This window comes from Oncorhynchus nerka, linkage group LG6 (genome assembly GCF_034236695.1).
Source record: "Oncorhynchus nerka isolate Pitt River linkage group LG6, Oner_Uvic_2.0, whole genome shotgun sequence".
NCBI classification, from domain to species: Eukaryota; Metazoa; Chordata; class Actinopteri; order Salmoniformes; family Salmonidae; genus Oncorhynchus; species Oncorhynchus nerka.
In genome coordinates this window covers 7,410,518-7,438,153 of record NC_088401.1, presented here as the reverse complement: position 1 = coordinate 7,438,153, position 27,636 = coordinate 7,410,518, and positions in this window count along the sequence as shown.

The window sequence follows — 27,636 nt, the reverse complement described above, 5'->3', positions numbered from 1 at the left end:
TAGGGCCGGGTAGGGCTGAGGGCTAGGGGTAATGGACAGAGCTAGGGCCGGGTAGGGATGGGGGCTAGTGGTAATGGACAGAGCTAGGGCCGGGTAGGGCTGGGGGCTAGGGGTAATGGACAGAGCTAGGCCCGGGTAGGGATGGGGGCCAGGGGTAATGGACAGAGCTTGGGCCGGGTAGGGCTGGTTGGAGAGAGAACCTACAGGAAGGTTGGAGAGAAAACCTACAGGAAGGTTGGAGAGAGAACCTACATGAAGGTTGGAGAGAGAACCTACAGGAAGGTTGGAAAGAGAACCTACATGAAGGTTGGAGAGAGAACCTACAGGAAGGTTGGAAAGTGGGTGGGGTTATATCCTTCCTGTTTGGCCCTGTCCGGGGGTGTCCTCGGATGGGGCCACAGTGTCTCCTGACCCCTCCTGTCTCAGCCTCCAGTATTTATGCTGCAGTAGTTTATGTGTCGGGGGGCTAGGGTCAGTTTGTTATATCTGGAGTACTTCTCCTGTCCTATTCGGTGTCCTGTGTGAATCTATGTGTGTGTTCTCTAATTCTCTCCTTCTCTCTTTCTTTCTCTCTCTCGGAGGACCTGAGCCCTAGGACCATGCCCCAGGACTACCTGACATGATGACTCCTTGCTGTCCCCAGTCCACCTGGCCATGCTGCTGCTCCAGTTTCAACTGGCCTGGGCCCTAGGACCATGTCTCAGGACTACCTGACATGATGACTCCTTGCTGTCCCCAGTCCACCTGACTGTGCTGCTGCTCCAGTTTCAACTGTTCTGCCTTATTATTATTCGACCATGCTGGTCATTTATGAACATTTGAACATCTTGGTCATGTTCTGTTATAATCTCTACCCGGCACAGCCAGAAGAGGACTGGCCACCCCACATAGCCTGGTTCCTCTCTAGGTTTCTTCCTAGGTTTTGGCCTTTCTAGGGAGTTTTTCCTAGCCACTGTGCTTTTACACCTGCATTGTTTGCTGTTTGGGGTTTTAGGCTGGGTTTCTGTACAGCACTTTGAGATATTACATTTACATTTACATTTAAGTCATTTAGCAGACGCTCTTATCCAGAGCGACTTACAAATTGGTGCGTTCACCTTAAGACATCCAGTGGAACAGCCACTTTACAATAGTGCATCTAAATCTAGTAAGGGGGGGGGGGGGTGAGAAGGATTACTTTATCCTATCCTAGGTATTCCTGAAAGAGGTGGGGTTTCAGGTGTCTCCGGAAGGTGGTGATTGACTCCGCTGTCCTGGCGTCGTGAGGGAGTTTGTTCCACCATTGGGGGGCCAGAGCAGCGAACAGTTTTGACTGGGCTGCGCGGGAACTGTACTTCCTCAGTGGTAGGGAGGCGAGCAGCAGATATCAGCTGATGTACGAAGGGCTATATAAATAAATTTGATTTGATTTGATTTGAAAGAGAACCTACATGAAGGTTGGAGAGAGAACCTACAGGAAGGTTGGAGAGAGAACCTACAGGAAGGTTGGAAAGAGAACCTACATTAAGGTTGGAGAGAGAACCTACAGGAAGGTGGGAGAGAGAACCTACAGGAAGGTTGGAGAGAGAACCTACAGGAAGGTTGTAAAGAGAACCTACAGGAAGGTTGGAGAGAGAACCTACAGGAAGGTTGGAAAGAGAACCTACATGAAGGTTGGAGAGAGAACCTACAGGAAGGTTGGAGAGAGAACCTACAGGAAGGTTGGAGAGAGAACCTACATTCAGGTTGGAAAGAGAACCTACATGAAGGTTGGAGAGAGAACCTACAGGAACGTTGGAAAGAGAACCTACATGAAGGTTGGAGAGAGAACCTACAGGAAGGTTGGAGAGAGAACCTACAGGAAGGTTGGAGAGAGAACCTACAGGAAGGTTGGAGAGAGAACCTACAGGAAGGTTGGAGAGAGAACCTACATGAAGGTTGGAGAGAGAACCTACAGGAAGGTTGGAGAGAGAACCTACAGGAAGGTTAGAGAGAGAACCTACATGAAGGTTGGAGAGAGAACCTACATGAAGGTGGGAGAGAGAACCTACAGGAAGGTTGGAGAGAGAACCTACAGGAAGGTGGGAGAGAGAACCTACATGAAAGTTGGAGAGAAAACCTACAGGAAGGTTGGAGAGAGAACCTACAGGAAGGTTGGAAAGAGAACCTACAGGAAGGTTGGAGAGAGAACCTACAGGAAGGTTGGAGAGAGAACCTACAGGAAGGTTGGAGAGAGAACCTACAGGAAGGTTGGAGAGAGAACCTACAGGAAGGTTGGAGAGAGAACCTACAGGAAGGTTGGAGAGAGAACCTACATGAAAGTTGGAGAGAGAACCTACAGGAAGGTTGGAAAGAGAACCTACATGAAGGTTGGAGAGAGAACCTACAGGAAGGTTGGAGAGAGAACCTACAGGAAGGTTGGAAAGAGAACCTACAGGAAGGTTGGAGAGAGAACCTACAGGAAGGTGGGAGAGAGAACCTACAGGAAGGTTGGAGAGAGAACCTACAGGAAGGTTGTAAAGAGAACCTACAGGAAGGTTGGAGAGAGAACCTACAGGAAGGTTGGAAAGAGAACCTATATGAAGGTTGGAGAGAACCTACAGGAAGGTCGGAAAGAGAACCTACAGGAAGGTTGGAGAGAGAACCTACAGGAAGGTTGGAGAGAGAACTTACAGGAAGGTTGGAGAGAGAACCTACAGGAAAGTTGGAGAGAGAACCTACAGGACGGTTGGAGAGAGAACCTACAGGAAGGTTGGAGAGAGAACCTACATGAAGGTTGGAGAGAGAACCTACAGGAAGGTTGGAGAGAGAACCTACAGGAAGGTTGGAGAGAGAACCTACATGAAGGTTGGAGAGAGAACCTACATGAAGGTGGGAGAGAGAACCTACAGGAAGGTGGGAGAGAGAACCTACAGGAAGGTGGGAGAGAGAACCTACATGAAAGTTGGAGAGAGAACCTACAGGAAGGTTGGAAAGAGAACCTACATGAAGGTTGGAGAGAGAACCTACAGGAAGGTTGGAGAGATAACCTACAGGAAGGTTGGAAAGAGAACCTACAGGAAGATTGGTGAGAGAACCTACAAGAAGGTTGTAAAGAGAACCTACAGGAAGGTTGGAGAGAGAACCTACATGAAGGTTGGAGAGAGAACCTACAGGAAGGTTGGAGAGAGAACCTACAGGAAGGTTGGAAAGAGAACCTACATGAAGGTTGGAGAGAGAACCTACAGGAAGGTTGGAGAGAGAACCTACAGGAAGGTTGGAGAGAGAACCTACAGGAAGGTTGGAGAGAGAACCTACAGGAAGGTTGGAAAGAGAACCTACATGAAGGTTGGAGAGAGAACCTACAGGAAGGTTGGAGAGAGAACATACAGGAAGGTTGGAGAGAGAACCTACAGGAAGGTTGGAAAGAGAACCTACAGGAAGGTTGGAAAGAGAACCTACAGGAAGGTGGGAGAGAGAACCTACAGGAAGATTGGAGAGAGAACCTACAGGAAGGTTGGAGAGAGAAGATTGGAGAGAGAACCTACTTGAGGGTTGGGAGAGAGAACATTTGATCAGAACCCTATGGAACCACTACATAGGTAATAGGGTGACCATCCTACCATGCTAGATTACGGAGACGTAATTTTTAGATCGGCAGGTAAGGGTGCTCTCGAGTGACAGAACAGTGGGGACAGTGACAGGACAGGGGGACAGTGACGGGTCAGGGGGGACAGTAACGGGACAGGGGGGACAGTAACGGGACAGGGGGACAGTAACGGGACAGGGGGACAGTGACAGGACAGGGGGGACAGTGACAGGACAGGGGGACAGTAACGGGACAGGGGGAACAGTAACGGGACAGGGGGACAGTAACGGGACAGGGGGACAGTGACAGGACAGGGGGACAGTGACAGGACAGGGGGACAGTAACGGGACAGGGGGACAGTGACAGGACAGGGGGGACAGTGACAGAACAGTGGGGACAGTGACAGGACAGGGGGGACAGTAACGGGACAGGGCGGACAGTAACTGGACAGGGGGGACAGTGACAGGACAGGGGGGACAGTAACTGGACAGGGGGGACAGTCCCAGGTCAGGTGGGACAGTGTCTGACGATGACAAACGATGATTAGCCTCCTCTACCTCTCTACGTTCCATGCGTTAACAGGTTGGTCCCCAAAACATGACATCATCCTCAAACACAACAACAAATAAATCAAGACAGCAAAACAGAAACCGAATATATTTTCCATGGAAAAGCCACTTCCTTCTCACTAAAATGTGTGTTGTTGCACAGTCCTGCCTGTCATTGACCAAATGCAGCTTCACTTAATCCGTTGTAACGCTAGATTAAAGAACATGATCAAAAGATTACGACTCAAATAATCACACCGTGGAATAAACAAAATATCAAAGAGAGATGAACGAAAGGAAAAATATATTCATGTGAATGATACAGAGTTTGCGTCGCAAATGGCACCCTATTCCCTACACAGTGCACTACTTTTGACAAGAACCCTATGGACCCTGATCAAGAGTAGTGGACGATGTAGGGAAAAGGGTGCCATTTGAGATAGCTCCTTTTCAGACTGAATCCCTTCCATTGCAGTCATATCGTTACTCCATCCTGCATTCAATTTAATCTGCACTTCACCGCCATATTAAAACAGAATAAACCCCCAAAAAAAGAAATATTTGTTTTCGTTTCTTCCCTGGAAGTGTAGCTCTTTGAAATACAAACCAGACGCTTTCATACTTCAACGTTGGCGCTGTGAAATCTAAAGAGACAACGCTTCACTTGTCTCTTTCTCTCTTCCTCGGGCACTTGTCTCTTTCTCTCTTCCTCGGGCACTTGTCTCTTTCTCCCTTCCTCGAGCACTTGTCTCTTTCTCTCTTCCTCGGGCACTTGTCTCTTTCTCTCTTCCTCGGGCACTTGTCTCTTTCTCTCTTCCTCGGGCACTTGTCTCTTTCTCTCTTCCTCGAGCACTTTGTCTCTTTCTCTCTTCCTCGGGCACTTGTCTCTTTCTCTCTTCCTCGGGCACTTGTCTCTTTCTCTCTTCCTCGAGCACTTTGTCTCTTTCTCTCTTCCTCGGGCACTTGTCTCTTTCTCTCTTCCTCGGGCACTTGTCTCTTTCTCTCTTCCTCGAGCACTTTGTCTCTTTCTCTCTTCCTCGGGCACTTTGTCTCTTTCTCTCTTCCTCGAGCACTTGTCTCTTTCTCTCTTCCTCGGGCACTTGTCTCTTTCTCTCTTCCTCGAGCACTTTGTCTCTTTCTCTCTTCCTCAGGCACTTGTCTCTTTCTCTCTTCCTCGGGCACTTGTCTCTTTCTCTCTTCCTCGGGCACTTGTCTCTTTCTCTCTTCCTCGGGCACTTGTCTCTTTCTCTCTTCCTCGAGCACTTGTCTCTTTCTCTCTTCCTCGGGCACTTGTCTCTTTCTCTCTTCCTCGAGCACTTGTCTCTTTCTCTCTTCCTCGAGCACTTGTCTCTTTCTCTCTTCCTCGGGCACTTGTCTCTTTCTCTCTTCCTCGAGCACTTGTCTCTTTCTCTCTTCCTCGAGCACTTGTATCTTTCTCTCTTCCTCGGGCACTTGTCTCTTTCTCTCTTCCTCGAGCACTTGTCTCTTTCTCTCTTCCTCGGGCACTTGTCTCTTTCTCTCTTCCTCGAGCACTTGTCTCTTTCTCTCTTCCTCGAGCACTTTGTCTCTTTCTCTCTTCCTCGGGCACTTGTCTCTTTCTCTCTTCCTCGGGCACTTGTCTCTTTCTCTCTTCCTCGAGCACTTTGTCTCTTTCTCTCTTCCTCGGGCACTTTGTCTCTTTCTCTCTTCCTCGAGCACTTGTCTCTTTCTCTCTTCCTCGGGCACTTGTCTCTTTCTCTCTTCCTCGAGCACTTTGTCTCTTTCTCTCTTCCTCAGGCACTTGTCTCTTTCTCTCTTCCTCGGGCACTTGTCTCTTTCTCTCTTCCTCGGGCACTTGTCTCTTTCTCTCTTCCTCGGGCACTTGTCTCTTTCTCTCTTCCTCGAGCACTTGTCTCTTTCTCTCTTCCTCGGGCACTTGTCTCTTTCTCTCTTCCTCGAGCACTTGTCTCTTTCTCTCTTCCTCGAGCACTTGTCTCTTTCTCTCTTCCTCGGGCACTTGTCTCTTTCTCTCTTCCTCGAGCACTTGTCTCTTTCTCTCTTCCTCGAGCACTTGTATCTTTCTCTCTTCCTCGGGCACTTGTCTCTTTCTCTCTTCCTCGAGCACTTGTCTCTTTCTCTCTTCCTCGGGCACTTGTCTCTTTCTCTCTTCCTCGAGCACTTGTCTCTTTCTCTCTTCCTCGAGCACTTGTCTCTTTCTCTCTTCCTCGGGCACTTGTCTCTTTCTCTCTTCCTCGAGCACTTGTCTCTTTCTCTCTTCCTCGAGCACTTGTCTCTTTCTCTCTTCCTCGGGCACTTGTCTCTTTCTCTCTTCCTCGGGCACTTGTCTCTTTCTCTCTTCCTCGGGCACTTTCTCCCACTCTCCTCTAAACTGCTACCCAGATGTTTCAGTTATTTATTAACATATGGAAAATATATGTATTTTCTGCTGTTGAATGCGAGGTGGCATCTCAGTGCTGTAATTAGGGTGTTCCATGAAGACATGTTAGTCCTACAGGGATCTGTAATATCAAACCTAGACATGTTAGTCCTACAGGGATCTGTAACATCAAACCTAGACATGTTAGTCCTACAGGGATCTGTAACATCAAACCTAGACATGTTAGTCCTACAGGGATCTGTAACATCAAACCTAGACATGTTAGTCCTACAGGGATCTGTAACATCAAACCTAGACATGTTAGTCCTACAGGGATCTGTAACATCAAACCTAGACATGTTAGTCCTACAGGGATCTGTAACATCAAACCTCAACCGCAGGTCCTCCACAGACACAATACAAACCCCTCCATATAGAGAGATATTACTCAACCCCCCACAAAGAGACAACCCCCCATATAGAGACATATTACACAACCCTCCATGTAGAGACATATTACACAACCCTCCATGTAGAGACATATTACACAACCCCCCATATAGAGACATATTAAACAACCCTCCATATAGAGACATATTAAACAACCCCCCATATAGAGACATATTACATGACCCTCCATATAGAGACAACCCCCCATATAGAGACAACCCCCCATATAGAGACAACCCTCCATATAGAGACATATTACAAAATCAAATCAAATCAAATTTTATTTGTCACATACACATGGTTAGCAGATGTTAATGCGAGTGTAGCGAAATGCTTGTGCTTCTAGTTCCGACAATGCAGTGATAACCAACAAGTAATCTAACTAACAATTCCAAAACTACTGTCTTATACACAGTGTAAGGGGATAAGGAATATGTACATAAGGATATATGAATGAGTGATGGTACAGAGCAGCATACAGTAGATGGTATCGAGTACAGTATATACATATGAGATGAGTATGTAGACAAAGTAAACAAAGTGGCATAGTTAAAGTGGCTAGTGACATAAGAATGCAGTCGATGATCTAGAGTACAGTATATACATATGCATATGAGATGAATAATGTAGGGTAAGTAACATTATATAAGGTAGCATTGTTTAAAGTGGCTAGTGATATATTTACATCATTTCCCATCAATTCCCATTATTAAAGTGGCTGGAGTTGGGTCAGTGTCAATGACAGTGTGTTGGCAGCAGTCATTCAATGTTAGTGGTGGCTGTTTAACAGTCTGATGGCCTTGAGGTAGAAGCTGTTTTTCAGTCTCTCGGTCCCAGCTTTGATGCACCTGTACTGACCTCGCCTTCTGGATGATAGCGGGGTGAACAGGCAGTGGTTCGGTGGTTGATGTCCTTGATGATCTTTATGGCCTTCCTGTAACATCGGGTGGTGTAGGTGTCCTGGAGGGCAGGTAGTTTGCCCCCGGTGATGCGTTGTGCAGACCTCACTACCCTCTGGAGAGCCTTACGGTTGAGGGCAGAGCAGTTGCCGTACCAGGCGGTGATACAGCCCGCCAGGATGCTCTCGATTGTGCATCTGTAGAAGTTTGTGAGTGCTTTTGGTGACAAGCCGAATTTCTTCAGCCTCCTGAGGTTGAAGAGGCGCTGCTGCGCCTTCTTCACGACGCTGTCAGAGTGAGTGGACCAATTCAGTTTGTCTGTGATGTGTATGCCGAGGAACTTAAAACTTGCTACCCTCTCCACTACTGATCCATCGATGTGGATAGGGGGGTGTTCCCTCTGCTGTTTCCTGAAGTCCACAATCATCTCCTTAGTTTTGTTGACGTTGAGTGTGAGGTTATTTTCCTGACACCACACTCCGAGGGCCCTCACCTCCTCCGTGTAGGCCGTCTCGTCGTTGTTGGTAATCAAGCCTACCACTGTTGTGTCGTCCGCAAACTTGATGATTGAGTTGGAGGCGTGCATGGCCACGCAGTCGTGGGTGAACAGGGAGTACAGGAGAGGGCTCAGAACGCACCCTTGTGGGGCCCCGTGTTGAGGATCAGCGGGGAGGAGATGTTGTTGCCTACCCTCACCACCTGGGGGCGGCCCGTCAGGAAGTCCAGTACCCAGTTGCACAGGGCGGGGTCGAGACCCAGGGTCTCGAGCTTGATGACGAGCTTGGAGGGTACTATGGTGTTGAATGCCGAGCTGTAGTCGATGAACAGCATTCTCACATAGGTATTCCTCTTGTCCAGGTGGGTTAGGGCAGTGTGCAGTGTGGTTGAGATTGCATCGTCTGTGGACCTATTTGGGCGGTAAGCAAATTGGAGTGGGTCTAGGGTGTCAGGTAGGGTGGAGGTGATATGGTCCTTGACTAGTCTCTCAAAGCACTTCATGATGACGGAAGTGAGTGCTACGGGGCGGTAGTCGTTTAGCTCAGTTACCTTAGCTTTCTTGGGAACAGGAACAATGGTGGCCCTCTTGAAGCATGTGGGAACAGCAGACTGGTATAGGGATTGATTGAATATGTCCGTAAACACACCGGCCAGCTGGTCTGCGCATGCTCTGAGGGCGCGGCTGGGGATGCCGTCTGGGCCTGCAGCCTTGCGAGGGTTAACACGTTTAAATGTCTTACTCACCTCGGCTGCAGTGAAGGAGAGACCGCATGTTTTCGTTGCAGGCCGTGTCAGTGGCACTGTATTGTCCTCAAAGCGGGCAAAAAGTTATTTAGTCTGCCTGGGAGCAAGACATCCTGGTCCGTGACTGGGCTGGGTTTCTTCTTGTAGTCCGTGATTGACTGTAGACCCTGCCACATGCCTCTTGTGTCTGAGCCATTGAATTGAGATTCCACTTTGTCTCTGTACTGACGCTTAGCTTGTTTAATAGCCTTGCGGAGGGAATAGCTGCATTGTTTATATTCGGACATATTACCAGACACCTTGCCCTGATTAAAAGCAGTGGTTCGCGCTTTCAGTTTCACGCGAATGCTGCCATCAATCCACGGTTTCTGGTTTGGGAATGTTTTTATCGTTGCTATGGGAACGACATCTTCGACGCACGTTCTAATGAACTCGCACACCGAATCAGCGTATTCGTCAATATTTTTATCTGACGCAATATGAAACATGTCCCAGTCCACGTGATGGAAGCAGTCTTGGAGTGTGGAGTCAGCTTGGTCTGACCAGCGTTGGACAGACCTCAGCGTGGGAGCCTCTTGTTTTAGTTTCTGCCTGTAGGCAGGGATCAGCAAAATGGAGTCGTGGTCAGCTTCTCCATATAGAGACAACCCCCCATATAGAGACATATTACACAACCCTCCATATAGAGACATATTACATGACCCTCCATATAGAGACAACCCTCCATATAGAGACATATTAAACAACCCTCCATATAGAGACATATTACACAACCCCCCATATAGAGACATATTAAACAACCCTCCATATAGAGACATATTACACAACCCCCCATATAGAGACAACCCCCCATATAGAGACATATTAAATGACCCTCCATATAGAGACATATTACACAACCCTCCATATAGAGACATATTACATGACCCTCCATATAGAGACATATTACATGACCCTCCATATAGAGACAACCCTCCTTATAGAGACATATTACACAACCCCCCATATAGAGACATATTACATGACCCTCCATATAGAGACAACCCTCCATATAGAGACATATTACACAACCCCCCATATAGAGACATATTACACAACCCTCCATATAGAGACATATTACATGACCCTCCATATAGAGACAACCCCCCATATAGAGACATATTAAACAACCCTCCATATAGAGACATATTACACAACCCCCCATATAGAGACAACCCCCCATATAGAGACATATTACATGACCCCCCATATAGAGACTGTAGGCAGGGATCAGCAAAATGGAGTCGTGGTCAGCTTCTCCATATAGAGACAACCCCCCATATAGAGACATATTACACAACCCTCCATATAGAGACATATTACATGACCCTCCATATAGAGACAACCCTCCATATAGAGACATATTAAACAACCCTCCATATAGAGACATATTACACAACCCCCCATATAGAGACAACCCCCCATATAGAGACATATTACATGACCCCCCATATAGAGACATATTACATGACCCTCCATATAGAGACATATTACACAACCCCCCATATAGAGACATATTACACAACCCTCCATATAGAGACAACCCCACATATAGAGACATATTACATGACCCTCCATGTAGAGACATATTACACAACCCCCCATATAGAGACAACCCCCATATACAGACATATTAAATGACCCTCCATATAGAGACATATTACACAACCCCCATATAGAGACATATTACACAACCCCCATATAGAGACATATTACATGACCCTCCATATAGAGACAACCCCCCATATAGAGACATATTACACAACTCCCCATATAGAGACATATTACACAACCCCCATATAGAGACATATTACACAACCCCCCATAAAGAGACATATTACACAACCCCTATATAGAGACATATTACATGACCATCCATATAGAGACATATTACACAACCCCCCGTATAGAGACAACCCCCATATAGAGACATATTACACAACCCCCATATAGAGACATATTACATGACCCTCCATATAGAGACAACCCCCATATAGAGACATATTACACAACCCCCATATAGAGACATATTACACAACCCCCATATAGAGACATATTACACAACCCCCATAAAGAGACATATTACATGACCCCCCATAAAGAGACATATTACACAACCCCCTATATAGAGACATATTACATGACCCTCCATATAGAGACAACCCCACATATAGAGACATATTACATGACCCTCCATATAGAGACATATTACACAACCCCCCATATAGAGACATATTACATGACCCTCCATATAGAGACAACCCCACATATAGAGACATATTACATGACCCTCCATATAGAGACATATTACACAACCCCCCATATAGAGACATATTACATGACCCTCCATATAGGGACAACCCCCCATAGAGACACATGCTTAAAGGTGGTCTGGGAGAAACCCCCCATAAAGAGACAACCCCCCCATAGACAGACACATGCATGTGGTGGTCTGGGAGACAACCCCCAATAGAGAGACATATGCATGTGGTGGTCTGGGAGACAACCCCCAATAGAGAGACATATGCATGTGGTGGTCTGGGAGACAACCCCCCATAGAGAGACACATGCATGTGGTGGTCTGGGAGACAACCCCCCATAGAGAGACACATGCATGTGGTGGTCTGGGAGACAACCCCCCAATAGAGAGACACATGCATGTGGTGGTCTGGGAGACAACCCCCCATAGAGAGACACATGCATGTGGTGGTCTGGGAGACAACCCCCCATAGAGAGACACATGCATGTGGTGGTCTGGGAGACAACCCCCCATAGAGAGACACATGCATGTGGTGGTCTGGGAGACAACCCCCAATAGAGAGACAACCCCCAATAGAGAGACACATGCATGTGGTGGTCTGGGAGACAACCCCCCATAGAGAGACACATGCATGTGGTGGTCTGGGAGACAACCCCCAATAGAGAGACACATGCATGTGGTGGTCTGGGAGACAACCCCCAATAGAGAGACATATGCATGTGGTGGTCTGGGAGACAACCCCCAATAGAGAGACACATGCACATGGTGGTCTGGGAGACAACCCCCAATAGAGAGACACATGCATGTGGTGGTCTGGGAGACAACCCCCCATAGAGAGACAACCCCCCATAGAGAGACACATGCATGTGGTGGTCTGGGAGACAACCCCCCATAGAGACACAACCCCCCATAGAGAGACACATGCATGTTGTGGTCTGGGAGACAACCCCCCATAGAGACACAACCCCCATAGAGAGACAACCCCCTATAGAGACACAACCCCCATAGAGACACAACCCCCATAGAGACACATGCATGTTGTGGTCTGGGAGACAACCCCCCATAGAGACACAACCCCCATAGAGACACAACCCCCATAGAGACACAACCCCCATAGAGACACAACCCCCATAGAGACACAACCCCCATAGAGAGACACATGCACATGGTGGTCTGGGAGACAACCCCCATAAAGAGACAACCCCCCATAGACAGACACATGCATGTGGTGGTCTGGGAGACAACCCCAATAGAGAGACACATGCATGTGGTGGTCTGGGAGACAACCCCCAATAGAGACACAACCCCCCATATAGAGACACATGCATGTGGTGGTCTGGGAGACAACCCCCATAGAGAGACAACCCCCCATAGAGAGACACATGCATCTGGTGGTCTGGGAGACAACCCCCCATAGAGAGACACATGCATGTGGTGGTCTGGGAGACAACCCCCCATAGAGACACAACCCCCCATAGAGAGACACATGCACATGGTGGTCTGGGAGACAACCCCCCATAGAGAGACACATGCATGTGGTGGTCTGGGAGACAACCCCCATAGAGAGACAACCCCCATAGAGAGACAACCCCCAATAGAGAGACAACCCCCAATAGAGAGACACATGCATGTGGTGGTCTGGGAGACAACCCCCCATAGAGACACAACCCCCCATAGAGAGACACATGCATGTGGTGGTCTGGGAGACAACCCCCCATAGAGAGACACATGCATGTGGTGGTCTGGGAGACAACCCCCCATAGAGAGACACATGCATGTGGTGGTCTGGTCCATCTCATGATGGATGCAGTACATTATTTTCTTCAGGAATGTAGTGAAGTAAATGTTGGCAAAAATATAAATACTAAAGTAAAGTACAGATACCCCCCCAAAACTGCTTAAGTTGTACTTTAAAGTACTACACCACTGTATATTTTCTTGGTGATTTAAATATTTACTAGCTTTCATCAAGCTACACCACAGTGTCTGCATCCTGGTTCAGGTTATCAGTCAACCTACCAGGGTGTTTACAAACAGCACAGGACTGAAATCATCCACATGTATTGATCACATCTTTACTAATGCTGTAGAAATGTGCTCTAAAGCAGTATCCAGATGCATAGGATGTATTGATCACATCTTTACTAATGCTGTAGAAATGTGCTCTAAAGCAGTATCCAGATGCATAGGATGTATTGATCACATCTTTACTAATGCTGTAGAAATGTGCTCTAAAGCAGTATCCAGATCCATAGGATGTAGTGATCACAGTGTAGTATCTAGGAAAACCAACGTTCCTAAGGGTTGTATTAATGACAAGAAGAGTTGTGGTGATTCCTATATTGAAAGATGTAAATTACATTGGTCTGTCGTCTGTAATGGGGAACAAATAGACGCTGGACTTGACACATTTATTATGAAATTGATAATATGCTATAATAATAATAATAATATATAATAATAATAATCTTTCCCGGCTCAAAGTAGTGGAGACTACTGACTGCACCCCTGCTTGTCTTCTAAGAGGTATTGACATGTTGAACTCTGTTACCCCACAGCTCAGACACACGTGCATACACCACAATACATGCCACCAGAGGTCTCTTCACAGTCCCCAAGGCCAGAACAGACTATGGGAGGCATACAGTACTACATAGAGCCATGACTACATGGAACTCTATTCCACAGTACTACACAGAGCCATGACTACATGGAACTCTATTCCACAGTACTACATAGAGCCATGACTACATGGAACTCAATTCCACAGTACTACATAGAGCCATGCCTACATGGAACTCTATTCCACAGTACTACATAGAGCCATGACTCCATGGAACTCTATTCCACAGTACTACATAGAGCCATGACTACATGGAACTCTATTCCACAGTACTACATAGAGCCATGACTACATTGAACTCTATTCCACAGTACTACATAGAGCCATGACTACATGGAACTCTATTCCACAGTACTACATAGATCCATGACTACATGGAACTCTATTCCACAGTACTACATAGAGCCATGACACCATGGAACTCTATTCCACAGTACTACATAGAGCCATGACTACATGGAACTCAATTCCTTGGCATCAGCCAATGGGGATCCGGGAACAAAATACAAATATAGTGTCACACTTTTAACCAGAGCCCTATTGGCCCTCTTCAAAGATAGAGCACACTTTTATTTAACTAGGCAAGTCAGTTAAGGACACATTCTTATTTTCAATGACGGCCTAGGAACAGTGGGTTAACTGCCTTGTTCAGGGGCAGAACGACAGATTTTTACCTTGTCAGCTCGGGGATTCGATCCTGAAACCTTACAGTTACTAGTTCAACACACTAACCACTAGACTACCTGCCTCCTCTAACCACTAGGCTACCTGCCTCCTCTAACCACCAGACTACCTGCCTCCTCTAACCACTAGACTACCTGCCTCCTCTAACCACTAGGCTACCTGTCTCCTTTAACCACTAGACTACCTGCCTCCTCTAACCACTAGGCTACCTGTCTCCTTTAACCACTAGACTACCTGTCTCCTCTAACCACTAGGCTACCTGCCACCTCTAACCACTAGACTACCTGCCTCCTCTAACCACCAGACTACCTGCCTCCTCTAACCACTAGGCTACCTGCCTCCTCTAACCACTAGACTACCTGTCTCCTCTAACCACTAGGCTACCTGCCTCCTCTAACCACTAGACTACCTGTCTCGTCTTACCACTAGACTACCTGTCTCCTCTAACCACTAGACTAGCTGCCTCCTCTAACCACTAGACTACCTGCCTCCTCTAACCACTAGGCTACCTGCCTCCTCTAACCACTAGGCTACCTGCCTCCCCTCTAACCACTAGGCTACCTGCCTCCCTTCTAACCAGCAGGCTACCTGCCTCCTCTAACCACCAGACTACCTATCTCCTCTAACCACTAGACTACCTGTCTCCTCTAACCACCAGACTACCTGCCTCCTCTAACCACTAGACAACCTGCCTCCTCTAACCACTAGACTACCTGTTTCCTCTAACCACTAGACTACCTGTCTCCTGTAACCACTAGACTACCTGTCTCCTCTAACCACTAGACTACCTGCCTCCTCTAACCACTAGACTACCTATCTCCTCTAACCACTAGACTACCTGTCTCTTCTAACCACTAGACTACCTGTCTCCTATAACCACTAGACTACCTGTCTCCTCTAACCACTAGACTACCAGTCTCCTCTAACCACTAGACTACCTGCCTCCTCTAACCACTAGACTACCTGCCTCCTCTAACCACTAGGCTACCTGCCTCCTATAACCACTAGACTACCTGTCTCCTATAACCACTAGACTACCTGCCTCCTCTAACCACTAGACTACCTGTCTCCTCTAACCACTAGACTACCTGCCTCCTCTAACCACTAGACTACCTGTCTCCTCTAACCACTAGACTACCTGTCTCCTCTAACTACCAGACTACCTGCCTCCTCTAACCACTAGACTACCTGTCTCCTCTAACCACTAGACTACCTGTCTCCTCTAACCACTAGACGACCTGTCTCCTCTAACCACCAGACTACCTGTCTCCTCTAACCACTAGACTACCTGTCTCCTCTAACCACCAGACTTCATGCCTCCTCTAACCACTAGACTACCTACCTCCTCTAACCACTAGATTACCTGTCTCCTCTAACCACTAGACTACCTGTCTCCTCTAACCACTAGTCTACCTGCCTCCTCTAACCACTAGTCTTCCTGCCTCCTCTAACCACTAGACTACCTGTCTCCTCTAACCACTAGTCTACCTGTCTCCTCTAACCACTAGACTACATGTCTCCTCTAACCACTAGACTACCTGCCTATTCTAACCACTAGACTACCTGCCTCTAACCACTAGACTGCCTGCCTCCTCTAACCACTAGACTACCTGTCTCCTCTAACCACTAGGCTACCTGTCTCCTCTAACCACTAGACTACCTGTCTCCTCTAACCACTAGACTACCTGTCTCCTCTAACCACTAGGCTACCTGCCTCCCTTCTAACCAGCAGGCTACCTGCCTCCTCTAACCACCAGACTACCTGTCTCCTCTAACCACTAGACTACCTGTCTCCTCTAACCACCAGACTACCTGCCTCCTCTAACCACTAGACAACCTGCCTCCTCTAACCACTAGACTACCTGTTTCCTCTAACCACTAGACTACCTGTCTCCTGTAACCACTAGACTACCTGTCTCCTCTAACCACTAGACTACCTGCCTCCTCTAACCACTAGACTACCTATCTCCTCTAACCACTAGACTACCTGTCTCTTCTAACCACTAGACTACCTGTCTCCTATAACCACTAGACTACCTGTCTCCTCTAACCACTAGACTACCAGTCTCCTCTAACCACTAGACTACCTGCCTCCTCTAACCACTAGACTACCTGCCTCCTCTAACCACTAGGCTACCTGCCTCCTATAACCACTAGACTACCTGTCTCCTATAACCACTAGACTACCTGCCTCCTCTAACCACTAGACTACCTGTCTCCTCTAACCACTAGACTACCTGCCTCCTCTAACCACTAGACTACCTGTCTCCTCTAACCACTAGACTACCTGTCTCCTCTAACTACCAGACTACCTGCCTCCTCTAACCACTAGACTACCTGTCTCCTCTAACCACTAGACTAGCTGCCTCCTCTAACCACTAGACTACCTGCCTCCTCTAACCACTAGGCTACCTGCCTCCTCTAACCACTAGGCTACCTGCCTCCCCTCTAACCACTAGGCTACCTGCCTCCCTTCTAACCAGCAGGCTACCTGCCTCCTCTAACCGCCAGACTACCTATCTCCTCTAACCACTAGACTACCTGTCTCCTCTAACCACCAGACTACCTGCCTCCTCTAACCACTAGACAACCTGCCTCCTCTAACCACTAGACTACCTGTTTCCTCTAACCACTAGACTACCTGTCTCCTGTAACCACTAGACTACCTGTCTCCTCTAACCACTAGACTACCTGCCTCCTCTAACCACTAGACTACCTATCTCCTCTAACCACTAGACTACCTGTCTCTTCTAACCACTAGACTACCTGTCTCCTATAACCACTAGACTACCTGTCTCCTCTAACCACTAGACTACCAGTCTCCTCTAACCACTAGACTACCTGCCTCCTCTAACCACTAGACTACCTGCCTCCTCTAACCACTAGGCTACCTGCCTCCTATAACCACTAGACTACCTGTCTCCTATAACCACTAGACTACCTGCCTCCTCTAACCACTAGACTACCTGTCTCCTCTAACCACTAGACTACCTGCCTCCTCTAACCACTAGACTACCTGTCTCCTCTAACCACTAGACTACCTGTCTCCTCTAACTACCAGACTACCTGCCTCCTCTAACCACTAGACTACCTGTCTCCTCTAACCACTAGACTACCTGTCTCCTCTAACCACTAGACGACCTGTCTCCTCTAACCACCAGACTACCTGTCTCCTCTAACCACTAGACTACCTGTCTCCTCTAACCACCAGACTTCATGCCTCCTCTAACCACTAGACTACCTACCTCCTCTAACCACTAGATTACCTGTCTCCTCTAACCACTAGACTACCTGTCTCCTCTAACCACTAGTCTACCTGCCTCCTCTAACCACTAGTCTTCCTGCCTCCTCTAACCACTAGACTACCTGTCTCCTCTAACCACTAGGCTACCTGTCTCCTCTAACCACTAGACTACATGTCTCCTCTAACCACTAGACTACCTGCCTATTCTAACCACTAGACTACCTGCCTCTAACCACTAGACTGCCTGCCTCCTCTAACCACTAGACTACCTGTCTCCTCTAACCACTAGGCTACCTGTCTCCTCTAACCACTAGACTACCTGTCTCCTCTAACCACTAGACTACCTGTCTCCTCTAACCACTAGACTACCTGCCTCCTCTAACCACTAGACTACCTGTCTCCTCTAACCACTAGGCTACCTGCCTCCTATAACCACTAGACTACCTGTCTCCTATAACCACTAGACTGCCTGCCTCCTCTAACCACTAGACTACCTGCCTCCTCTAACCACTAGACTACCTGTCTCCTCTAACCACTAGGCTACCTGCCTCCTATAACCACTAGACTACCTGTCTCCTCTAACCACTAGACTACCTGTCTCCTCTAACCACTAGACTACCTGTCTCCTCTAACCACTAGGCTACCTGCCTCCCTTCTAACCAGCAGGCTACCTGCCTCCTCTAACCACCAGACTACCTGTCTCCTCTAACCACTAGACTACCTGTCTCCTCTAACCACCAGACTACCTGCCTCCTCTAACCACTAGACAACCTGCCTCCTCTAACCACTAGACTACCTGTTTCCTCTAACCACTAGACTACCTGTCTCCTGTAACCACTAGACTACCTGTCTCCTCTAACCACTAGACTACCTGCCTCCTCTAACCACTAGACTACCTATCTCCTCTAACCACTAGACTACCTGTCTCTTCTAACCACTAGACTACCTGTCTCCTATAACCACTAGACTACCTGTCTCCTCTAACCACTAGACTACCAGTCTCCTCTAACCACTAGACTACCTGCCTCCTCTAACCACTAGACTACCTGCCTCCTCTAACCACTAGGCTACCTGCCTCCTATAACCACTAGACTACCTGTCTCCTATAACCACTAGACTACCTGCCTCCTCTAACCACTAGACTACCTGTCTCCTCTAACCACTAGACTACCTGCCTCCTCTAACCACTAGACTACCTGTCTCCTCTAACCACTAGACTACCTGTCTCCTCTAACTACCAGACTACCTGCCTCCTCTAACCACTAGACTACCTGTCTCCTCTAACCACTAGACTAGCTGCCTCCTCTAACCACTAGACTACCTGCCTCCTCTAACCACTAGGCTACCTGCCTCCTCTAACCACTAGGCTACCTGCCTCCCTCTAACCACTAGGCTACCTGCCTCCCTTCTAACCAGCAGGCTACCTGCCTCCTCTAACCGCCAGACTACCTATCTCCTCTAACCACTAGACTACCTGTCTCCTCTAACCACCAGACTACCTGCCTCCTCTAACCACTAGACAACCTGCCTCCTCTAACCACTAGACTACCTGTCTCCTCTAACCACTAGACTACCTGTCTCCTGTAACCACTAGACTACCTGTCTCCTCTAACCACTAGACTACCTGCCTCCTCTAACCACTAGACTACCTATCTCCTCTAACCACTAGACTACCTGTCTCTTCTAACCACTAGACTACCTGTCTCCTATAACCACTAGACTACCTGTCTCCTCTAACCACTAGACTACCTGCCTCCTCTAACCACTAGACTACCTGTCTCCTCTAACCACTAGACTACCTGTCTCCTCTAACTACCAGACTACCTGCCTCCTCTAACCACTAGACTACCTGTCTCCTCTAACCACTAGACTACCTGTCTCCTCTAACCACTAGACGACCTGTCTCCTCTAACCACCAGACTACCTGTCTCCTCTAACCACTAGACTACCTGTCTCCTCTAACCACCAGACTTCATGCCTCCTCTAACCACTAGACTACCTACCTCCTCTAACCACTAGATTACCTGTCTCCTCTAACCACTAGACTACCTGTCTCCTCTAACCACTAGTCTACCTGCCTCCTCTAACCACTAGTCTTCCTGCCTCCTCTAACCACTAGACTACCTGTCTCCTCTAACCACTAGGCTACCTGTCTCCTCTAACCACTAGACTACATGTCTCCTCTAACCACTAGACTACCTGCCTATTCTAACCACTAGACTACCTGCCTCTAACCACTAGACTGCCTGCCTCCTCTAACCACTAGACTACCTGTCTCCTCTAACCACTAGGCTACCTGTCTCCTCTAACCACTAGACTACCTGTCTCCTCTAACCACTAGACTACCTGTCTCCTCTAACCACTAGACTACCTGCCTCCTAACCACTAGACTACCTGTCTCCTCTAACCACTAGGCTACCTGCCTCCTATAACCACTAGACTACCTGTCTCCTATAACCACTAGACTGCCTGCCTCCTCTAACCACTAGACTACCTGCCTCCTCTAACCACTAGACTACCTGTCTCCTCTAACCACTAGGCTACCTGCCTCCTATAACCACTAGACTACCTGTCTCCTCTAACCACTAGACTACCTGTCTCCTCTAACCACTAGACTACCTGTCTCCTCTAACCACTAGGCTACCTGCCTCCTTCTAACCAGCAGGCTACCTGCCTCCTCTAACCACCAGACTACCTGTCTCCTCTAACCACTAGACTACCTGTCTCCTCTAACCACCAGACTACCTGCCTCCTCTAACCACTAGACAACCTGCCTCCTCTAACCACTAGACTACCTGTTTCCTCTAACCACTAGACTACCTGTCTCCTGTAACCACTAGACTACCTGTCTCCTCTAACCACTAGACTACCTGCCTCCTCTAACCACTAGACTACCTATCTCCTCTAACCACTAGACTACCTGTCTCTTCTAACCACTAGACTACCTGTCTCCTATAACCACTAGACTACCTGTCTCCTCTAACCACTAGACTACCAGTCTCCTCTAACCACTAGACTACCTGCCTCCTCTAACCACTAGACTACCTGCCTCCTCTAACCACTAGGCTACCTGCCTCCTATAACCACTAGACTACCTGTCTCCTATAACCACTAGACTACCTGCCTCCTCTAACCACTAGACTACCTGTCTCCTCTAACCACTAGACTACCTGCCTCCTCTAACCACTAGACTACCTGTCTCCTCTAACCACTAGACTACCTGTCTCCTCTAACTACCAGACTACCTGCCTCCTCTAACCACTAGACTACCTGTCTCCTCTAACCACTAGACTAGCTGCCTCCTCTAACCACTAGACTACCTGCCTCCTCTAACCACTAGGCTACCTGCCTCCTCTAACCACTAGGCTACCTGCCTCCCCTCTAACCACTAGGCTACCTGCCTCCCTTCTAACCAGCAGGCTACCTGCCTCCTCTAACCGCCAGACTACCTATCTCCTCTAACCACCAGACTACCTGCCTCCTCTAACCACTAGACAACCTGCCTCCTCTAACCACTAGACTACCTGTTTCCTCTAACCACTAGACTACCTGTCTCCTGTAACCACTAGACTACCTGTCTCCTCTAACCACTAGACTACCTGCCTCCTCTAACCACTAGACTACCTATCTCCTCTAACCACTAGACTACCTGTCTCTTCTAACCACTAGACTACCTGTCTCCTATAACCACTAGACTACCTGTCTCCTCTAACCACTAGACTACCAGTCTCCTCTAACCACTAGACTACCTGCCTCCTCTAACCACTAGACTACCTGCCTCCTCTAACCACTAGGCTACCTGCCTCCTATAACCACTAGACTACCTGTCTCCTATAACCACTAGACTACCTGCCTCCTCTAACCACTAGACTACCTGTCTCCTCTAACCACTAGACTACCTGCCTCCTCTAACCACTAGACTACCTGTCTCCTCTAACCACTAGACTACCTGTCTCCTCTAACTACCAGACTACCTGCCTCCTCTAACCACTAGACTACCTGTCTCCTCTAACCACTAGACTACCTGTCTCCTCTAACCACTAGACGACCTGTCTCCTCTAACCACCAGACTACCTGTCTCCTCTAACCACTAGACTACCTGTCTCCTCTAACCACCAGACTTCATGCCTCCTCTAACCACTAGACTACCTACCTCCTCTAACCACTAGATTACCTGTCTCCTCTAACCACTAGACTACCTGTCTCCTCTAACCACTAGTCTACCTGCCTCCTCTAACCACTAGTCTTCCTGCCTCCTCTAACCACTAGACTACCTGTCTCCTCTAACCACTAGGCTACCTGTCTCCTCTAACCACTAGACTACATGTCTCCTCTAACCACTAGACTACCTGCCTATTCTAACCACTAGACTACCTGCCTCTAACCACTAGACTGCCTGCCTCCTCTAACCACTAGACTACCTGTCTCCTCTAACCACTAGGCTACCTGTCTCCTCTAACCACTAGACTACCTGTCTCCTCTAACCACTAGACTACCTGTCTCCTCTAACCACTAGACTACCTGCCTCCTCTAACCACTAGACTACCTGTCTCCTCTAACCACTAGGCTACCTGCCTCCTATAACCACTAGACTACCTGCCTCCTCTAACCACTAGACTACCTGTCTCCTCTAACCACTAGGCTATCTGCCTCCTATAACCACTAGACTACCTGTCTCCTCTAACCACTAGACTACCTGCCTCCTCTAACCACTAGACTACCTGTCTCCTCTAACCACTAGGCTACCTGCCTCCTATAACCACTAGACTACCTGTCTCCTATAACCACTAGACTGCCTGCCTCCTCTAACCACTAGACTACCTGCCTCCTCTAACCACTAGACTACCTGTCTCCTCTAACCACTAGGCTACCCTGCCTCCTCTAACCACTAGACTACCTGCCTCCTCTAACCACTAGGCTACCTGCCTCCTATAACCACTAGACTACCTGTCTCCTATAACCACTAGACTACCTGCCTCCTCTAACCACTAGACTACCTGTCTCCTCTAACCACTAGACTACCTGCCTCCTCTAACCACTAGACTACCTGTCTCCTCTAACCACTAGACTACCTGTCTCCTCTAACTACCAGACTACCTGCCTCCTCTAACCACTAGACTACCTGTCTCCTCTAACCACTAGACTACCTGTCTCCTCTAACCACTAGACGACCTGTCTCCTCTAACCACCAGACTACCTGTCTCCTCTAACCACTAGACTACCTGTCTCCTCTAACCACCAGACTTCATGCCTCCTCTAACCACTAGACTACCTACCTCCTCTAACCACTAGATTACCTGTCTCCTCTAACCACTAGACTACCTGTCTCCTCTAACCACTAGTCTACCTGCCTCCTCTAACCACTAGTCTTCCTGCCTCCTCTAACCACTAGACTACCTGTCTCCTCTAACCACTAGGCTACCTGTCTCCTCTAACCACTAGACTACATGTCTCCTCTAACCACTAGACTACCTGCCTATTCTAACCACTAGACTACCTGCCTCTAACCACTAGACTGCCTGTCTCCTCTAACCACTCGGCTACCTGCCTCCTATAACCACTAGACTACCTGTCTCCTCTAACCACTAGACTACCTGTCTCCTCTAACCACTAGGCTACCTGCCTCCTCTAACCACTAGACTACCTGTCTCCTCTAACCACTAGGCTACCTGTCTCCTCTAACCACTAGTCTACCTGCCTCCTCTAACCACTAGACTACCTGCCTCCTCTAACCACTAGGCTACCTGTCTCCTCTAACCACTAGACTACCTGCCTCCTCTAACCACTAGACTACCTGTCTCCTCTAACCACTAGGCTACCCTGCCGTCCCCAATATAAGGAAACAAAACAACCCTCCGTTAGCACACATCCATCAAACACTGAAAGAGGTTTCCTTCCAACTCAATAACCAGTCTCTTATATAAGAACCATATTGTGTGTGAAATGGTCTGTGGAGTTTTATTCGTCACTGTCTGGATCAGGGTTGTATTGAAAGAGGCTGCAGGTTACTCTGTTACTGATACGGGGGACACGGACACAAACTAAGTTCGTAGCGTGCCTCCACCCCTCCACCTTCACGAAAATACCCCCAGGGAAGTTCCCAGCCTCGGACTCCTCTTGCCACTCCCTCCCTGTGTATTGATGGAGGGAACAATGCCCTCCATGCCCTCAGGACAACTTTTACACCTCCTGGCGTTGTTATTTTGTCTTCTCTTCTTCTTTCTCCTTTGTACAGAAATGCCAAGTCTGATGAATTGAAGGATATTTACCAACGGCTGGGATAAGTGTAATTGGCTATGGCCTCGGGTCTCTGGGTCAGTCTGTCCTCAAACAAAAACAGATTTGTTAACATGTTACGTTTCAGCAGAACGCCAGCTATTAAGCATGATCCTTCTCTCTGAAACATGACCCTACTCTCTGAAGCATAACCCTTCTCTCTGAAGCATAACCCTTCTCTCTGAAGCATGATCCTTCTCTCTGAAACATGACCCTTCTTTCTGAAGCATGACCTTCTCTCTGTGGCATGACCCTTCTCTCTGAAGCATGCCCCTTCTCTCTGAAGCATGACCCTTCTCTCTGAAACATGACCCTTCTCTCTGAAGCATGACCCTTCTCTCTGAAGCATGACCCTTCTTTCTGAAGCATGACCTTCTCTCTGTGGCATGACCCTTCTCTCTGAAGCATGCCCATTCTCTCTGAAGCATAACCCTTCTCTCTGAAGCATAACCCTTCTCTCTGAAGCATGACCCTTCTCTCTGAATCATGACCCTTCTCTCCGAAGCATGACCCTACTCCCGTCTGAAGCATGACCCTTCTCTCTGAAGCATGACCCTACTCCCGTCTGAAGCATGACCCTTCTCTCTGAAGCAGAACCCTTCTCCCTGAAGCATGACCCTTCTCTCTGAAATAGAAACCTTCTCTCTGAAGCATGACCCTCCTCTCTGAAGCAGAACCATTCGCCTCTTTGAAGCAGAACCCTACTTCTCTCTGAAGCATGACCCTTTTCCTCTCTGAAGCACGACCATTCTCCTCTCTGAAGCAGAACCCTTCTCTGAATCATGACCCTTCTCCTCTCTGAAGCAGAACCCTTATCTCTGAAGCATGACCCTTCTCCTCTCTAAAGCATGACCCTTCTCTCTGAATAATGACCATTCTCCTCTCTGAAGCATGATCCTTCTCTCTGAAGAATGACCCTTCTCTCTGAAGCATGACCCTACTCCTCTCTGAAGCATGACCATTCTCCTCTCGGAAGCATGACCATTCTCTCTGAAACATGACCCTACTCCTCTCTGAAGCATGATCCTTCTCCAATCTGAAGCAGAACCCTTCTCCTCTCTGAAGCAGAACCCTTCTCCTCTCTGAAGCAGAACCCTTCTCCTCTCTGAAGCAGAACCCTTCTCTCTGAAGCATGACCCTTCTCCTCTCTAAAGCATGACCCTTCTCTCTGAATAATGACCATTCTCCTCTCTGAAGCATGATCCTTCTCTCTGAAGAATGACCCTTCTCTCTGAAGCATGACCCTACTCCTCTCTGAAGCATGACCATTCTCCTCTCTGAAGCATGACCCTTCTCTCTGAAACATGACCCTACTCCTCTCTGAAGCATGATCCTTCTCCAATCTGAAGCAGAACCCTTCTCCTCTCTGAAGCATGAACCTACTTCTCTCTGAAGCATGACCCTTTTCCTCTCTGAAGCACGACCCTTCTCCTCTCTGAAGCAGAACCCTTCTCTGAATCATGACCCTTCTCCTCTCTGAAGCAGAACCCTTCTCTCTGAAGCATGAACCTTCTCCTCTCTAAAGCATGACCCTTCTCTCTGAATAATGACCATTCTCCTCTCTGAAGCATGATCCTTCTCTCTGAAGAATGACCCTTCTCTCTGAAGCATGACCATTCTCCTCTCTGAAGCATGACCCTTCTCTCTGAAGCATGACCCTTCTCTCCGAAGCATGACCCTACTCCCGTCTGAAGCATGACCCTTCTCTCTGAAGCATGACCCTACTCCCGTCTGAAGCATGACCCTCCTCTCTGAAGCAGAACCATTCTCCTCTTTGAAGCAGAACCCTACTTCTCTCTGAAGCATGACCCTTTTCCTCTCTGAAGCACGACCCTTCTCCTCTCTGAAGCAGAACCCTTCTCTGAATCATGACCCTTCTCCTCTCTGAAGCAGAACCCTTCTCTCTGAAGCATGACCCTTCTCCTCTCTAAAGCATGACCCTTCTCTCTGAATAATGACCATTCTCCTCTCTGAAGCATGATCCTTCTCTCTGAAGAATGACCCTTCTCTCTGAAGCATGACCCTACTCCTCTCTGAAGCATGATCCTTCTCCAATCTGAAGCAGAACCCTTCCCCTCTCTGAAGCAGAACCCTTCTCCTCTCTGAAGCAGAACCCTTCTCCTCTCTGAAGCAGAACCCTTCTCTCTGAAGCATGACCCTTCTCCTCTCTAAAGCATGACCCTTCTCTCTGAATAATGACCATTCTCCTCTCTGAAGCATGATCCTTCTCTCTGAAGAATGACCCTTCTCTCTGAAGCATGACCCTACTCCTCTCTGAAGCATGACCATTCTCCTCTCTGAAGCATGACCCTTCTCTCTGGAACATGACCCTACTCCTCTCTGAAGCATGATCCTTCTCCAATCTGAAGCAGAACCCTTCTCCTCTCTGAAGCATGAACCTACTTCTCTCTGAAGCATGACCCTTTTCCTCTCTGAAGCACGACCCTTCTCCTCTCTGAAGCAGAACCCTTCTCTGAATCATGACCCTTCTCCTCTCTGAAGCAGAACCCTTCTCTCTGAAGCATGACCCTTCTCCTCTCTAAAGCATGACCCTTCTCTCTGAATAATGACCATTCTCCTCTCTGAAGCATGATCCTTCTCTCTGAAGAATGACCCTTCTCTCTGAAGCATGACCATTCTCCTCTCTGAAGCATGACCCTTCTCCTCTCTGAAGCATGAATCTTCTCCTCTCTGAAGCATGACCCTTCTCTCTAAAGCATGACCCTTCTCTCTGAAACATGACCCTTTTCCTCTCTGAAGCAGAACCCTTCTCTCTGAAGCAGAACCCTTCTCTCTGAAGCAGAACCCTTCTCTCTGAAGCATGACCCTCCTCTCTGAAGCAGAACCATTCTCCTCTTTGAAGCAGAACCCTACTCCTCTCTGAAGCATGACCTTTTTCCTCTCTGAAGCACGACCCTTCTCCTCTCTGAAGCAGAACCCTTCTCTGAATCATGACCCTTCTCCTCTCTGAAGCAGAACCCTTCTCCTCTCTGAAGCATGACCCTTCTCCTCTCTGAAGCATGACCCTTCTCTCTGAAGCAGAACCCTTCTCTCTGAAGCATGACCCTTCTCTCTGAAACATGACCCTTCTCTCTGAAGCATAACCCTTCTCCTCTCTGAAGCATGACCCTTCTCCTCTCTGAACTATGACCCTTCTCTCTGAAGCAGAACCCTTCTCTCTGAAACATGACCCTTCTCCAATCTGAGGCAGAACCCTTCTCCTCTCTGAAGCATGAACCTTCTCCTCTCTGAAGCATGACCCTTCTCCTCTCTGAAGCATGGCCCTTCTCTCTGAAGCAGAACCCTTCTCTCTGAAACATGACCCTTCTCCTCTCTGAAGCATGAACTTCCTCTCTGAAACAGGACCCTTCTCCCCGGCATTTCTCTCTGAAGCATGAACCTTCTCTCTGAAGCAGAAGCTTTCTCTCTGAAACAGAACCCTTCTCTCTGAAACAGGAACCTTCTCTC